At 46.6% G+C, this 18,588-nt stretch overlaps 1 protein-coding gene across 2 annotated transcripts in view; it reads right to left on the reverse strand.

Moving 5' to 3' along the window:
- The window catches only part of Alg3 (Alg3, alpha-1,3- mannosyltransferase), a 140,719-nt gene that overhangs the window by 42,747 nt on the left and 79,384 nt on the right, over nt 1-18,588 (reverse strand). The window contains exon 1 of one of the 2 annotated variants that reach the window (XM_069319147.1): nt 11,656-14,195. The exons of the other annotated variant lie outside the window; for it this stretch is intronic. The gene's annotated coding sequence lies outside the window, so the exon portion shown is untranslated. Of the gene's footprint in view, nt 1-11,655; nt 14,196-18,588 lie in introns of those variants that run through there. 2 annotated transcript variants of the gene reach the window in all.

Here is an 18,588-nt window from a genome sequence, read left to right on the forward strand (position 1 = left end):
CAATTTTTGTTATTCTTATATTCTCTAGGTCTATTAACATAGGCCAGGACTAAAGTCATTTGTCAGTGTATATACACCGATAAGCAGAGTACACCTTTGGGTGTATATATCCATGATTTCAGCAGTTATTTTTTTTTTTTTTTTTTTTTGAGATATATACAAGAGTTGTTACATTCTTGTACAGCCACTAGTACGCGTAGCGTTTCGGGCAAGTCCTTAATCCTATGGTCCCTGGAATACGATCCCCTGCCGCGAAGAATCGTTTTTTCATCCAAGTACACATTTTACTGTTGCGTTAAACAGAGGCTACAGTTAAGGAATTGCGCCCAGTAAATCCTCCCCGGCCAGGATACGAACCCATGACATAGCGCTCGCGGAACGCCAGGCGAGTGTCTTACCACTACACCACGGAGACTGTGTAATTTTATTTGTAACCAGACTGTCATTCAAACACGTTTGTACCTTTTGTTACTATGGATGAAATGAACAAAATATAAAGTATTGCACCAACGAAAGTTCAGTTTTGAACTTGATTTTGTAGAGGGGGCGCCAAGAGAGACCAAAACTAGCCTTTTGGGGTTCTCAATCGACTTGAGACTGGGCCAGGACGGACCGAAACGTTGTCGTCCCTTCACCTTCTAGTGTGTGGTCTGGTCAACATAGCCTTTTGGGGGCTTAGTATAGAACACACATATATTTAATGATGTCTTAATTAATCTAGACAATGTTGGATTGCTATATTAGGCTTAGAGTTGGTTCGGTCTATGATTAGGCGGTTTTAGATTTTGTTATGCCTTTATAATTCCAAAAGCAGAAAACGCAAGCTTTTTCGGGGTACAACTTAGCAGATACTGTAATGTTTGGATAATTTATGTAACGCACGGAGAATACAACTCTCTCCAAAATAAGACCCATAATTATATATACAAAATCCTTGAAGCATGAACAATTAAACTGTCAGGATTATTTTCTTGATACGAAATATATAAACGACATTTTCGAATAGGCTTTAGGCAATAATTATACCAATGAGAATGGCAGATATTGCTAACCTATAGCGTGTTCCAGCAACAACTGCGTCCTATAGCGTGTTCCAGCAACAACTGCGTCCTATAGCGTGTTCCAGCAACAACTGCGTCCTACAGTGTTCCAGCAACAACTGCGTCCTACAGTGTTCCAGCGACAACTGCGTCCTATAGCGTGTTCCAGCAACAACTGCGTCCTATAGCGTGTTCCAGCAACAACTGTGTCTTATAGCGTGTTCCAGCGACCACTGCGTCCTACAGTGTTCCAGCGACAACTGCGTCCTATAGCGTGTTCCAGCAACAACTGCGTCCTATAGCGTGTTCCAGCAACAACTGTGTCTTATAGCGTGTTCCAGCGACCACTGCGTCCTACAGTGTTCCAGCAACAACTACGTCCTATAGCGTGTTCCAGCGACCACTGCGTCCTACAGTGTTCCAGCAACAACTGCGTCCTATAGCGTGTTCCAGCAACAACTGCGTCCTACAGTGTTCCAGCAACAACTGCGTCCTACAGTGTTCCAGCAACAACTGCGTCCTATAGCGTGTTCCAGCAACAACTGCGTCCTATAGCGTGTTCCAGCAACAACTGTGTCCTATAGCGTGTTCCAGCGACCACTGCGTCCTACATTGTTCCAGCAACAACTGCGTCCTACAGTGTTCCAGCAACAACTGCGTCCTATAGCGTGTTCCAGCAACAACTGCGTCCTACAGTGTTCCAGCAACAACTGCGTCCTACAGTGTTCCAGCAACAACTGCGTCCTATAGCGTGTTCCAGCAACAACTGCGTCCTATAGCGTGTTCCAGCAACAACTGCGTCCTATAGCGTGTTCCAGCGACCAATGCGTCCTACAGTGTTCCAGCAACAACTGCGTCCTACAGTGTTCCAGCAACAACTGCGTCCTATAGAGTGTTCCAGCGACCACTGCGTCCTACAGTGTTCCAGCAACAACTGCGTCCTATAGAGTGTTCCAGCGACCACTGCGTCCTACAGTGTTCCAGCAACAACTGCGTCCTACAGTGTTCCAGCAACAACTGCGTCCTACAGCGTGTTCCAGCAACAACTTGTACTCTTCAAGTCACTTGTGTTGTCCCGTCTTGAGTACTGCTCAGTACTCACTTCCCCCTTCAGAGCAGGAGAGATTGCTGAAATAGAGGGAATACAGAGAACATATACGGCACGCATAGACGCAATAAAGCACCTAAATTATTGGGATCGTCTCAAAGCCCTCCAAATGTACTCACTAGAAAGAAGACGAGAGAGATATCAAATAATATACACCTGGAAGATACTGGAGGGCCAAGTACCAAATCTACACAGTAAAATAACAACGTACTGGAGTGAACGACATGGAAGAAAATGTAGAATAGAACCAGTGAAGAGCAGAGGTGCCATAGGCACAATCAGAGAACATAGTATAAACATCAGAGGTCCGCGGTTGTTCAACGTCCTCCCAGCAAGCATAAGAAATATTGCCGGAACAACCGTGGACATCTTCAAGAGGAAACTAGATTTATTCCTCCAAGGAGTGCCGGACCAACCGGGCTGTGGTGGGTATGTGGGCCTGCGGGCCGCTCCAAGCAACAGCCTGGTGGACCAAACTCTCACAAGTCGAGCCTGGCCTCGGGCCGGGCTTGGGGAGTAGAAGAACTCCCAGAACCCCATCAACCAGGTAATCAACCAGGTATCAACTGCGTCCTATAGCGTGTTCCAGCAACAACTGCGTCCTATAGCGTGTTCCAGCAACAACTGCGTCCTATAGCGTGTTCCAGCAACAACTGCGTCCTATAGCGTGTTCCAGCAACAACTGCGTCCTATAGCGTGTTCCAGCAACAACTGCGTACATGTTACTGTTGCGTAGCCGGCCGGGTGATGACGTCACGGCTTGCCTTAGTGACGTCATATGCGAACTGGACCGAGGCCACTCTACGTCAAGGGGTCGAGGGACTCTTCTCGCCCCCCATCGCTTTTTTCTCTCTCTCTCTCTCTCTCTCTCTCTCTCTCTCTCTCTCTCTCTCTCTCTCTCTCTCTCTCTCTCTCTCTCTCTCTCTCTCTCTCTCTCTCTCTCTCTATCATTGAGAGATTACATTGTTTACATTGCTTCTTCCTCTCCAGAGCTCCGTGGATTTGCGTCTTCCACCAGACCTGTCTCTAGACGGACCTGGAAGGAAGTGCGTACGTGACGCAAGTCCTGTGCTGGAAGAGCCCTGTAGTGAGGCTGGAACAGGTTTGCCCGCCTGGACCACTCTTGGTGTACACAGCCTTCGTCGTCTTGTTAAACGGGTGACAACAATGTTTTTTCTTTTAGTATCCGGCCTGGACCAGAAATACTCCTTGATTTTGGCAGGATTTAGCTTGGCTACAGGATTAAGATTCAATCTGGCTTTAGGAATAGGTTTAAGTTCAAGTTCAAGTGTTTTTTTTTTTTTAAATATATACAAGAGTTGTTACATTCTTGTACAGCTTCTAGTACGCGTAGCGTTTCGGGCAGGTCCCTGGAATACGATCCCCTCCCACGAAGAATCGTTGTTACAACCAAGTACCCATTTTACTGTTGAGTTAAACAGTAAATCCTCCCCGGCCAGGATACGAACACATGACAAAGCGCTCGCAGAACGCCAGGCGAGTGTCTTACCACTGCACCACGGAGACTGGTTAATTGAGACAAGAAAAAATACATCTCAAAGGGATAGAGTGGCTTAGGCTATTTCTACCCCCCTAGGGATAGGAGTCAACCTCACTTTGTGCTAGGATTCAGCCTGACTTTAAATTAAGGTCATTAGATCGACTCTGGCTTACTAATATCTCGTCAAGACCGTGGCTGGCAGTGGCTTATGTCTTGAGATATTTTCTTGTATTAATACAGTGGCCTGTTTTTTATTCGTGTATATAATTATTTCATTTTACAATTAAATAAATTTTCCCGTCGAAACCATTGCAACAGTTAAGTAATTTGCAAAGAAATCTTATTTATAATTGCATAATGCAATAAAGATTTATAGAGCGCCCTTGCAGCCTCCCTAAGAAGGCGACAGGTTTAACAAAAAATTCTCCTCATTCAAAGATTGGATCTAATGGTGCGTTATTTGTAATGAATAATAACTATGCACCAAACTGTTTTTACCATGTTCTACACACACGAGCGACCGAAAGGGAAAGAAGAAGCAGGTGGTATTGGAGGGGACATGAAAATGAAATTGAAATATATTTATTGAGGCATAAATACACACTAAGGGATGAGGTAGCTCAAGCTATTCTCACCCCGTTCAGTATAACATGTTCATATATATATATATATATATATATATATATATATATATATATATATATATATATATATATATATATATATATATATATATATATAACTGAAAACTCACACCCCAGAAGTGACTCGAACCCATACTCCCAGAAGCAACGCAACTGGTATGTACAAGACGCCTTAATCCACTTGACCATCACGACCGGACAAAATGAGGTGATAGCCGAGGCTATTTGAACCACCCCACCGCCGGCACTCGGATAGTAATCTTGGGCATAGCATTTTACCAAATCACCTCATTCTTTGGGGCACACGTGAGGAACACAAATGCGAACAAGCCTGAATGGTCCCCAGGACAATATGCAACTGAAAACTCACACCCCAGAAAACCACATGCTATGCCCAAGATTACTATCCGAGTGCCGGCGGTGGGGTGGTTCAAATAGCCTCGGCTATCACCTCATTTTGTCCGGTCGTGATGGTCAAGTGGATTAAGGCGTCTTGTACATACCAGTTGCGTTGCTTCTGGGAGTATGGGTTCGAGTCACTTCTGGGGTGTGAGTTTTCAGTTGCATATTGTCCTGGGGACCATTCAGGCTTGTTCGCATATATATATATATATATATATATATATATATATATATATATATATATATATATATATATATATATATATATATATATATATATATATATATATATGAATTGAGGATTCAGGACCCCCAGGATATGAGTTGCCAGAATTGAGGATTAGTGTTATGATCTTCCGCTTGAGTCATTTACACTGTAAATTTTAAAGCAAAGTTTTAAGGTTGAGGTCATTGCAACAAACTTCTCTTGTTCGCCTTTTGCAACAAAATTCTGACCGATCTTGACCGTGCAGTTGACTTCAGTCAATAATGTAGTGAGTACTCGTATAGGCCCTCTCTCTCTCTCTCTCTCTCTCTCTCTCTCCTCTCTCTCTCTCTCTCTCTCTCTCTCTCTCTCTCTCTCTCTCTCTCTCTCTCTCTCTCTCTCTCTCTCTCTCTCTCTGTCTCTCTCTCTCTCTCTCTCTCTCTCTCTCTCTCTCTCTCTCTCTCTCTCTCTCTCTCTCTCTCTCTCTCTCTCTCTCTCTCTCTCTCTCTCTCCCACACACACACACATGTGGTGTTTTACTGTGCCACAAGTGAAGGTCATTTCTACATACACTCAAAACTACCCTTTTGGTCAACTGCTTCTTTTTAGTACCTTACGTGTCACCTCCAGATGAAAATGTTTATAATATAATTCCATCAAAAATAAAGGCTTATCAACAGCCACAGACAAGCCAAGCTGAGGTCACGCATTAGGCTTTAGACGGGGCTAATAGCCTCAATTATAACACAATTACAATACTTTCTGCTTTGGTTAATTTCGAACATTCCTGGAGAACTAATATTATCTCGTGTTGTTAAGTCATAATGTAAAGGAGGTTAGTTTGCCAGATGGCTGAGTCTCAGATACCTTGCCAAATGGGTATTGTAAGACATTATTATAGAACAACATCTTGGCCAGAGGTAGTGGACCCCATACTCATCCTGTGAGAGGTAGTGGACCCCATACTCATCACGTGAGAGGTAGTGGACCCCATACTCATCCTGTGAGAGGTAGTGGACCCCATACTCATCACGTGAGAGGTAGTGGACCCCATACTCATCCTGTGAGAGGTAGTGGACCCCATACTCATCCTGAGAGAGGTAGTGGACCCCATACTCATCCTGTGAGAGGTAGTGGACCCCATACTCATCCTGAGAGAGGTAGTGGACCCCATACTCATCCTGTGAGAGGTAGTGGACCCCATACTCATCCTGAGAGAGGTAGTGGACCCCATACTCATCCAGTGAGAGGTAGTGGACCCCATACTCATCCTGTGGGAGGTAGTGGACCCCATACTCATCCTGAGAGAGGTAGTGGACCCCATACTCATCCTGTGGGAGGTAGTGGACCCCATACTCATCCAGTGAGAGGTAGTGGACCCCATACTCATCCTGTGGGAGGTAGTGGACCCCATAGTCATCCTGAGAGAGGTAGTGGACCCCATACTCATCCTGAGAGAGGTAGTGGACCCCATACTCATCCAGTGAGAGGTAGAGGACCCTATACTCATCCTGCGAGAGGTAGTGGACCCCATACTCATCCTGTGGGAGGTAGTGGACCCCATACTCATCCTGTGAGAGGTAGTGGACCCCATACTCATCCTGCGAGAGGTAGTGGACCCCATACTCATCCTGTGAGAGGTAGTGGACCCCATACTCATCCTGTGGGAGGTAGTGGACCCCATACTCATCCAGTGAGAGGTAGAGGACCCTATACTCATCCTGCGAGAGGTAGTGGACCCCATACTCATCCTGTGAGAGGTAGTGGACCCCATACTCATCCTGTGGGAGGTAGTGGGCCCCATACTCATCATGTGGGAGGTAGTGGACCCCATACTCATCCTGTGGGAGGTAGTGGACCCAATACTCATCCTGTGGGAGGTAGTGGACCCCATACTCATCCTGTGAGAGGTAGTGGACCCAATACTCATCACGTGAGAGGTAGTGGACCCCATATTCATCCTGTGAGAGGTAGTGGACCCCATACTCATCCTACGAGAGGTAGTGGACCCCATACTCATCTTGTGAGAGGTAGTGGACCCCATACTCATCCTGTGAGAGGTAGTGGACCCCATACTCATCCTGTGAGAGATAGTGGACCCCATACTCATCCTGTGAGAGGTAGTGGACCCCATACTCATCCTGTGAGAGGTAGTGGACCCAATACTCATCACGTGAGAGGTAGTAGACCCCATACTCATCCTGTGAGAGGTAGCAGACCCAATACTCATCACGTGAGAGGTAGTAGACCCCATACTCATCCTGTGAGTGGTAGTTCATATATATATCAACAGTTTCCTAGTATAATGGGCTCAAGAACCACAGAACCACAACAATTTTTTTTTTTTTTTTTTTTGAGATATATACAAGAGTTGTTACATTCTTGTACAGCCACTAGTACGCGTAGCGTTTCGGGCAGGTCCCTGGAATACGATCCCCGCCGCGAAGAATCGTTGTTACAACCAAGTACACATTTTACTGTTGCGTTAAACAGAGGCTACAGTTAAGGAATTGCGCCCAGTAAATCCTCCCCGGCCAGGATACGAACCCATGACATAGCGCTCGCGGAACGCCAGGCGAGTGTCTTACCACTACACCACGGAGACTGTTAAATCTCTAAATCTCTAAAGTTAAAGTCAATCTCTAAGCTAGGCAATTTACATGTGTAAATCTAGGCCAAAATGCACCAACTTTGATCAATTCAGTGAATTAGCGTAAATCCAAACACCTTGCAAGCACCATTGGTTAAGTTTGTTAATGCGTAGTGCTGAACGGCGCGTGGACAAGAAGAGGTTATTCTACCCGGTGGACCCAAAGAGCGGTGCTGCTATCATTTGAATAGGAAAACTCTTTGTAAACTAGTTGACTCTAGATTTGTTAACATTAAAACCCAGATCATGAATGCATTCTTTGAGTATAAGCTTCCCGCCACAGCTCGCAGGCTCAGTATGAGGGCCGCAATAAACAAAAGAAACTAGAATCTGAGAGACTACGGGCAAGGAGCGCGGGAACGTGTGTGACGTCAGGCGGGGAAAAGCGGGTGTGGGAGCCGGCGGACCAATCACCGTCCAGAGGCTGAGGGTGTGGCGGCCGGGCCCCCGTCCAGGGTAGAGGGACACGGCCGCCATCATGCACCGTTTCGGAGACTCTCTTAGTCCTGCATATTTTCCTTGGCCTTGGGTGACTATACACCTGCCAGGGAGGTCTTTACCTCAGCGGCCGCTGGATCTGGGACCCCCACCGGTGTGAGGTCCCACATCCCACGCGAGAAAAGGGAACAGATGTTTAAACAAATGAAGCTCCAGTCTAAGAGGAACCTGTTAGATGGCTTTGGTAAGTTTGTTGTGTGTCCCACACCCGTGCTGGAGGTTACAGCTGCACGGGTACACGGTGGAGTCCGGAACTGGACCCGTACACATGCGCCTGGTGTCCCCGTACACACATACACACACACACACACGCGCGCGCGCGTGGTGGCCACACACACAACCCATATATTTGTAGAGGCCACTCTCTGCCACTCACTCTAAAGACCATTTGGTCTTTAGAGCCACTTTGGTCTTTTTGGCCACTCACTCTAAAGACCATTTGGTCTTTATAATACCCGCAAGATTTGCACACTTACCTAATAATAATAATAATTATAAATAAATAAATAAATGTTTATTCAGGTAAAAGTAGAGAGACACACGGTGAGTTACAACACAATGTTGGGCATCTAGAGAGCGCCAGTACACACTAGGCCTGAAGCCACTAATACCCACAGCGTTTAGGGCAAGATGTGGGAAAACATCTTGAAAAAAACACGTAAAACTAATTGAGATTAAAGCATAAACTGAATTAAAACAGGGAAAAAATAATGATAATAATTACATGATGGATGGAACAGCAGAAACAGAACAACAGAAGTAATTTTAACTAAATAAAGAGAAGATAACAATTTTCTTCAATTTTATACATTGTGGATATCAGCAGTTAAACAAGTTGGTCAATAACCAATATTGTTTGAAAATAGTAAGACATATTTTGATGTTTAGGAGGTAAGGTAGGTCGAGTGTACCATAATATACCCACAAGTAATTAAAAATTAATTTGTTGGTGTTGATTATAGTTGATAATATTGGTTGACAATGTCAACTTGGGAGCGTTGAGGGAGTGAGGTGTGGCGCGGGCGTGTCGTGTCCTCTGGTGCGGGGGAACTGTACCATTTTGCTGTGAAGTATTGTCTCTAAGACGATAAATATATGTGGCCCAGGCCGGGAATAGCTTCAGTGTGGCTACGAGGGATGACATGCGCACTCTCAGGCACTTTCCCACACTCACGCGCAGCGTCGTTTAAGGTAGGGGAGGTACCTTCTTGGCGAGGAGGCCTGGTCGAGGACCGGGCCACGGGGACGTTGAGCCCCAAAATCATCGCAAGGTAAGGTTCTTACCTTAAACGTTACCTTAAGGTAAGGCTCTTGCTTTATCCGGAGAAAGATCTTGCCCGAAACGCTATGCGTACTAGTGACTTTAGGTATTGTATATGTACTAGCTCTATCTATACATCTAACTTTATGTTTGTAACTAACCTTCTATATATGTACTTTTACCTGAATAAATATTTGAATTTGATTTGGAGTGAAGGAACTATTGGGTGTCCAGTCACTTGCAATATTCGACATCGAATCCAGACCTTGCAAGAAACGAGGTCGTCGCCCTACCGACCAGCCCAAGTTGAGTAGTTTAGATCTGTTGTGACACTTGGAATGTGCCGATACAGACAACCCCCCCCCCACACCTCCTAGCTTGTAGCAGGGGTCGGTGCTCGATACCCCGATACAGCAAGTGATTCAGCACCATACCACCCTATCCTTGCAGGTAAATTAGGCCTGATGAAGTGTCTGGTGAAGCCATGCTCGCCTGTGCCGCCCCTGCTGGCAACACCAACACCATCAAGGAAGCGGCACAAGTTAGGGTGACAGCAGCGCGGTACTGTGTCTCTCTCTTGGTGAATTCGTCACAACCGAAAAACAACTGCCGGCAAGGATAGGGAGGTGGGGGATAGGTGGGGGGAGGGGGTATGATGGTGCAGGAGTGGGGGGGATATGGAGGTCCCTTACTACTGACGTGTCCAGCCTCACGTACACCATACCACCTGCCTGGTACCATCTGCCTGGTCACTACGGCCCCCCGTCACCTCGGGGGTCTCCCACACACACACACACACACACACACACACACACACACACACACACACACACACACACACGGGGGCCCTGTTACTCCACAGTCTCCTCCACCTTCACACACCGTCATCTCTTAACCTTCCTCCACACACCTCCATCCTTCCTTCACTTGGTATCCGCCGCCCGTCCCACGCGCCCACCCCCACCTCCACCAGGACGGTGCTGGGGTCCGTAAGGCCTCCGTCAAGGTCTCAGTATTACGCCCGCAACATGTTAAAACATCGCTCTTGATAATTGGTCATAATAATAACTTATGATAATATGAAAACAATAAACGGCTCAATAATCACATTAATAATAATAATAATAATAATAATAATAATAATAATAATAATAATAATAATAATAATAATAATACCTAAACTACTCAAATAATGAGTCAGATCCCCGAGTCCTCCTCCCCCTCCTAAACCTCCTCATCACCTTACAGTTTACTTGGGTTAAAGTCAAGCAGCCACACAGACAGAGTCAGCCACATATTATTACTCATGAGCTGTACACACCCGCTACAACTAACTTGCCTCTATTGGCTCTTACCATTTCTGTGAGAGTGTGTTTGTGTAACTGTGTCAGTGAGAGTAACTTCCTCAAACTGTCACTCCCGTATAATAACTCTGCTTCATCAGATGCGTCCCGGGGGTACATCCCCCTGTAACGGGGGGTGGGGGAAATAGCTCTATCTTGTCCATTATTCCACCCCCCCAGTTAACTAACGAGGCCGGGGGAAACAGCTCTCTCTAGTCCGTTATCCCGTCCCCAGTTAGCTAACTATTCTAGAGCACTCCCAGAGTTCCTAAGGCAGCCTCTCTCGTTCAACACCTTGTAAAACCTAGGTATTCGACTACCTAGGTGCTAAGACTACAAGGCGCCGTAACTGGATCAGTTACCCGGAACTCTAGAGAGAACTCTAGAATACAGAATCATTGCCACAAACGTATACGAGAAAACGAAAGGAAAGAAATGAATAGTGAAGTAATTAGTGAGGGCTTGGGGGTGAGAGGGAGAGAGGTGGGAGGAGCGAGGAGGGTCATTAGTTGAAAGTGAGAGTTTAGAGAGGGGGGTGGAGGGAGAGGTGTAGATTGGTAGAAGTAGAAGAGTAGATAGTAGAAGTAGAAGAGTAGATAGTAGAAGACGAAATGCTGCCACCATCCATTCATGATCATTACATACAAGACAAGGAATGGAACTTGTCTGTATCCCAATATTCACCAAAGATGTTATCAAGAGATCATTATTAGTATGGTCCCATCTTTATCATGTACTCACTCTAAACCATGAAACCAGTTACCACAGAGGCTTTCTCACCTCAACTCAAAGCTCTAGGGAACAAAGTTAAACACAATTTAAATAATAAATTCATAATTATATTTTCCATGATAAGTATCATAACTTAAGCAATTCAATTAAAATGTTCCAGTTTAATATGCAAAGTGAGTCATCATCCAAGAATTCGAGAACCCTACAACTTGACTGCCCCTGATCACACAACATATGTAAACACGACCAAGTCACCTTAATGTTCACTCACCGAGGACGGAGTCTAAGTTGAATAGAGAGGGGGGGGGTCTGTAGCTTGACAGAGACTGTCTCGCCCCTGCCGGCCGACAGCCTCCCTGGTAGGGAGCAGGTCTCTGCTCTCGTCTGCTGTTCTGTCTCTTAATGCACCTTGCTGGATAGCTCTCCGAGTTTATATTGGGGAACCTAGTAGCTAACTCCGCCCACAAATAGATAGCCTCCGGCACTACCACGCCACTCCTTAAACGTCGGTTTGTTTGAAGGCTACCAGACTACAATTAAGAGCTTAGCGGAAGCAAGGTGAAATTCTCATGATCTGACCTCAGGTCACTTGAGGTCATTAACGCTTTGAGGTGTGAGATCTCAGGCAGACAACTGGCGCCTCTCAGATCCTTGTCTGTGACTCCTGTACTCTATATATATTTTAAATAAACTAACCCAAACACTTTTACAGTGTTACATCTCCCCTTCTCCCCGAAATAAAGTTTTTGCAACACTGCTAAAGCAAGCTAGCTGTGTGCAACAACTTTATTAACGAAAAAAAAAATACATCCTAGCTAAACAAATATACATCATCCTACTCTAAAAAATGAAATATGTAGACAGACGTCCATTGTCTCTGGCTGGGCGACGTCACTGCTTGGTCTTGTAGATAATCCTGTACCACATTTCTTCAACACAACTGCCTCCGTCGCTTCTCCGTCGTTAACGCACAACAACACTTGGTCAACCCGAAAGCCGTTACTACTTGAACTGAGCACAGGACCGTGGAATTCGGTTGTCCCAGCTGATCTGTAATTGGCCCTACGTCAGTCACCATGAGAGACGTATATTGGGGTTCTTCACAGCTATAGGGACTACAAGTTTCGAGACCTTCATATAGTTGCCAACAGTAGAAATCCCATCCTACTCTTCTTCCTCCCTGTTGCTCCAGCACGCCTCCTTCAGAGAGCTACTTCTGACAGCCACATCAAGTCCGCATGACACAGGAAGAATCACTCAACAGAGCAACATGCTTGTAGGAGGGGCGGCCAGTCAAGGCAAACGATCCTGTCTTGCAATTACGCTCCATGCAATAATGCTGACACCAGCAAGGGACACTAGGTATCGTGTCTCAGCTTGGCTTATCTTCTTCTTTCTTCTCTCTTCTTTCTTCTCTCTTCTTTCTTCTCTCTTCTTTCTTCTTTCTTCTTTCTTCTCTCTTCCTCCTCCCATGGGTCTTTGACAAGCGACCTGGGGTCCATTGGGGGTCTGTCCGTCCTGGGGTCCATCCTGGGTAGACCGATGTTGGTGGGACAGACTGGAGTCGTTGTTGCTCCTCTTCCATCATTACTGGGTCGTCTGGGGTCGTCTGCAGAACGACCTGGGGTCCACTGGGGGTCCGTCCGTCTTGGGGTCCACTGGGTAGACCAATGTTGACCGACCGAGAGGGCTGCATCTTGGGGTCCCCTGGGGTGGTGGTGGTGGTGGTGGCCCTGACATCCAGGTAGGGGCTGGTCGTCGTGGTGGTGAGGAACAGCCGTGAGTGTGGTATAAGGCAGCCGTCTCCCTCTTCTGTATGTGCGTCTCTCCTCTCTTCTGGCTCCCACCTGTGAAATGAACAGAAAGGCGACAATACGTGTCCCCAAGATGTTTGTGTGACCCTGTCGTTTGTATAGGGTTACACAGTCCTATCATACCGCTCTCCTCCTGGCAACAACTACACTTCAATTTTTAATAATTCAATTAACTCTGAATGATATTGACTTGGTGGAACATAAAACAGTAACAGAGTAAAGTTAGAGAAGAGAGAATAAGGTCATCACTACTTTTAACTTGTCACAAAAAAAAATCAACACTAATAGACAAAACACTAGCCTAAACTTAACTGTACCGTTCCTAATCTTAAGTACATAATTAACCATTACTCCCACCCTTAACCTACAGCCACCTACGTGACCCAGAGTGTCTCCCTAGCTTCTCCGCCGGTCAACAACTCAAAACTGTTGTCACCCCTGTGACCAGACTATCTAACGTCGAGCGTCCCCAACGTGAAGTCTACTGACATACTAAGGCTCCCCCTAGCATGCTGTACAAGACCAGTACACCTCGGGTTATTGCGTTCAAATGGAGTAAAACAGTCGATCGCAATAATCTGAGCAGAACCACTAAAACTACTTAAAATCTATTTAAGAACTACACCTGCCACTCCCCACTGACCTGGAGACCAGCGGTGGCTGGGTGTCCCCGTGGGACATGCGAGGTCACCTGTCACACTCAGCTGACCTGCACTACCAACACCGCTAAGTTCCCAAATCGCCAAATCTTATTACTAACATAAATCACTACACACGCAAGTTCTGGTGAACATTCCCTGAATACCACAAAACTCACAAAATCACTAAACACAACACCAGAGAATCACCATCTCCTAGCCTGAAAAAACTCGCTAAATCGCGAAAGTAAAACACCTGTCAAGATCTCCCTGATAGCGCCTGAGCGGCAAAAGACACGTGGGACTGAACAATGTTCAAAAGAACACCAACTACCTACAACATTGTTCAACACCGCTGCCAACATTGTAACGGGGGGTGGGGGAAAATATCCTTGTCTGTGACTCCTGTACTCTATATATATTTTAAATAAACTAACCCAAACACTTTTACAGTGTTACACCCCCCCCCACAGGTCATTAAACCATCAGTACTACACCTCCTATATTCCACTATTTTGGGTATTTTCCAATGAAGTTAAAGCTTATGAGAAATGCGGCACCAATTATAATATCGGTAAGTTTTGTCTCTGCCACTGCTACAGCATCAAGGTCTGACTCACAGGTCCGCTCATTTCACTCATTCAATTTGTTGAGCATGCCATCAGCATTTGTATATCAGGCTCTAAGACTTCTTGGTTGTTCTATTAGCTCCCAAGTAAGTTGAGAGAGGAAGGGATAGAGGAATAGAGAGGAAAAATAGGAAAGGGAACATGATGAATCAGATAAGGCAAAGGAGCCTTAGGATTCATCTGATAGATGCTCCTCAGCGTTTACTAACAGTTTTGTTGCAAATCTTCTCTAGGAAAATTACGTTTTACATTTACATAAAAATAATCCGTGTTACTCGGCTATTTTGGAGGCTGACTCCATACACAGCTTCAAGTGTAGATATGATAGAGCCCAGTAGGCTCAGGAACCTGTACACCAGTTGATTGACAGTTGAGAGGCGGGACCAAAGAGCCAGAGCTCAACCCCCGCAAGCACAACTAGGTGAGTACAACTAGGTGAGTACGCACTCACACACACACACACACACACACTGGTGTGTGTGTGTGTGTGTGTTTAGGAACCTGTGTAAGGAATCATTCAGAATCTTGTATACCACATATGTAAGACCAATCCTGGAGTATGCGGCCGCAGCATGGAGCCCGTACCTTGTCAAGCACAAGACGAAGCTAGAAAAAGTTCAGAGGTATGCCACTAGACTAATCCCGGAGCTAAGAGGCATGAGTTACGAGGAAAGGCTGCGAGAGATGCACCTTACGACACTGGAAGCGAGAAGAGTGAGGGGAGACATGATCACTACCTACAAAATTCTCAGAGGAATTAACAGGGTAGATAAAGATAAACTGTTTAACTCGGGTGGTACGCGAACAAGGGGACACAGGTGGAAACTGAGTACCCACATGAGCCACAGGGACGTTAGAAAGAACCTTTTCAGTGTCAGAATAGTTAACAGATGGAATGCATTAGGCAGTGATGTGGTGGAGGCTGACTCCATACACAGTTTCAAATGTAGATATGATAGAGCCCAGTAGGCTCAGGAACCTGTACACCAGTTGATTGACAGTTGAGAGGCGGGACCAAAGAGCCAGAGCTCAACCCCCGCAAGCACAACTAGGTGACTTGTGCTTCAGTACAGATGAACCTCGCGGACGAAGCAGAAACATTTGATCAAATTTCGTACCTGGGTCCATGGGCTGTGTGTGTGCTGACCTAGTTGTGCTTACAGGGTCGAGCATCTGCTCTTAAGCCCCGCCTTTCCAACGTCATAATAATATTAATTATTATCAATAATAATGATGAAAATGATGACTAAAACGGATAGTTAATGCCTGACCTTGTTTACCCAGCCAGGGACCAATCATAGCAGGATTAGGGACACGGTGCTGGGGGGAGTTGCTAGGGGGGGGGAGTTGGTGAAGTGTAGTGGGAGGGGGAGGGGGAGGGGGGGGGGGAGGGGGGAGGGGGAGGGGGAGGGGGAGGGGGAGGGGGAGGGGGAGGGGGAGGGGGGGAGGGTCAAGTGTTGCTAGGGGAATGTGGGGAGGGAGTTGCTAGGACGGTGCAGGGGGGAGGTGCAATGTTGCGAGAGGGGGGGTGGGGGGGCGGGGGTGTAGTTGCTAAAATGGGTTTAGGCGGGGGGGGGGAGTACTATCAGCTGCCCCCCCCCCTCCTCAACTCCCAGCACTGGGAGAGATCACTATACCCACACTAACGAGCCAACCATCACAGGTGGTCATTACCGGGTCCACAGGCAGCCACAGCTGGCTCCCTGGTGTGGTTCGGGGGGGGGGGGTGGCACTATATTGGCCCTCACTCCCACCACTATCCCTGACACCATCATCACTATCACCACCATCACCATCACCACCCTCACCGTCACCACCAAGGTCACAAACAACCAAGGGGTTACAAGCTTAAAAATCTTTGATGAATTCTTATGAAGTGATGGTTTAGGCAGCGTCCAACACTCTCGACTCAACAACTTACCGTTCCATGAGATGATACACACATATGAGGGTAATAGTGTCCAGTGTGTCCGCTGGTCCACCGTCCAACCCGTCCTCTTAAAAATAACGTCGGTTTTCGCATGCATGCGCGCTATGGCCAAAAGTGGACGTAATTTGAAATCAAATCGGCTCACGACAGTGACGTACTGTCCCGTTTTCTGTTTGAGTCGTCCGGCTTACTCGGAAACGTTAGGAGAGGAAACTTTCAATTAACGTTTTTTATAACGTTTTGAAACTTTATGAGAATTTCCTGCCCACCTAACCTACCAGAGGACCCTTAACTTACTGTTGTTGAAAAAAAAATCCAAAATTTATATTAATTTTTTTTAATTTTCAAATTACGTCCATATTCGGCCATACGGGCAAACGGCCAAAAGCGACGTTATTTTTAAGAGGACAGGTTGGTGGATCATGGCCCACACCCCCTCCCCCTTCTCCCGCAACCTGTCCTCTTAAAAAAGAACGTCGCTTTTGGCCGTTTGCCCGTATGGCCGAATATGGACGTAATTTGAAAATTTAAAAAAATTAATATAAATTTTGGATTTTTTTTTCAACAACAGTAAGTTAAGGGTCCTCTGATAGGTTAGGTGGGCAGGAAATTCTCATAAAGTTTCAAAGCATTAATTGAAAGTTTCCTCTCCTAACCTTTCCGAGTAAGCCGGACAACTCAAACAGAAAATGCTCCCTCAACACTGTCCCATCGTCGTAGCTCAGTATACCCCCTCCCACTGTCTCATGCCCGCCACCGTCCCTCCGCCTGTGCGACTCCTGTGACTGGGTCATGTACCCCTGTGCTCGCCCCATACCCAGCTGCCTGGGCACACACACTACCGGTTCTCTGAGGCTGTGGACGTGTGTCCCTCGCTGGGTACGGGCTCTGGAGGTGAAGCCCTTCATGCCTCCCTTACTGACCCGACCTGTACCGGCACCTGGGAAGTCTTGGTTGAGTCTGGCCTTAACGCTGTGGAAGGTGCTGGAGCAGAGCTCTACCCTCCACTACCACTATACTTACCTTAAAGAACATTAACACAAGAAAGTCTAAAGTAGAGCAAAACACTCAGGAGAGCAGCAAAACACCCTCCACCATATTATCAAATAATCCAGGAGCTCCATGAACTCCTGAACATACAGTCACTATACATTAGGGGGCCAGATTCACGAAGCAGTTACGCAAGTACGTACGAACGTCTACATCTTTCCTTAATCTTTGGCGGCTTTGGTTACATTTATTAAACAGTTTGCAAGCATGAAAACTTCCCAGTTAACTTTTGTTATTGTTATAAACAGCTTCCTGGTGCTTCAGAGCTCATTAGCTGTTTAATTATTGTAAACAAAGCCGCCAAAGAATGAGAAAAGATGCACAGATTCGTAAGTGCTTGCGTAACTGCTTCGTGAATCTGTCCCCCAGACTAGAGCACCAAGCCACCATGGTGTGGAGCACCCTCCTCACCTTAGAACACTCGATGTTAGAACCATTACTCCAAGATGGGACGCTCCGCTCCCACATGTAAACGAACTTGACATAATTCAGAAAAGATGTACAGGTTTCGAAAGCGGACGTGTTAATATGTCGAGGAATACTGAGGCAGGTTTTAAGTGGGGTTGAGGAGTTCTTAATGCTGGTGTCATGCTGAACACCTTGAAACACCCCATGATACTTGCACCTTGCAACAATGGAGGGAGAAATGTTGCGCTACTTGCACATGCATTATTCACCAGGGGGGGGGGGGGGGGGGTGAAGGTCGGATTGTCTTGATGGGTCAAGGGGACCAGAGGTGGTGGTGGTAGTGGTGGTGGTAGTGGTGGTGGTGGTGGTGGTGGTGGTAATGGCTGTAGTGTTAGTAGTGGTGGTAGTGGTGGTGGAGGGTGGTGGTGGTCATTATAATATCCAACACCATCTGTCACTTAGAAGGAAATATGCCATTGCGAAGGCAATAACATCATGAACCAATAGCGTAAAAGGGGCCTGACAGCTGAGTGGACAGGGCTCGGGATTCGTAGTCCTGAGGTTCCGGGTTCGATCCCCGGTGGAGGCGGTAAGAAATGGGCAGAGTTTCTTTCACTTTGATGCGCCTGTTCACCTAGCAGTAAATAGGTACCTGGGAGTTAGACAGCTGCCACGGGCTGCTTCCTGGGGGTTTGTAACTAAGAGGAGGCCTGGTCGAGGACCGGGCCGCGGGGA

Source organism: Procambarus clarkii, chromosome 92 (genome assembly GCF_040958095.1).
Source record: "Procambarus clarkii isolate CNS0578487 chromosome 92, FALCON_Pclarkii_2.0, whole genome shotgun sequence".
NCBI lineage: Eukaryota > Metazoa > Arthropoda > Malacostraca > Decapoda > Cambaridae > Procambarus > Procambarus clarkii.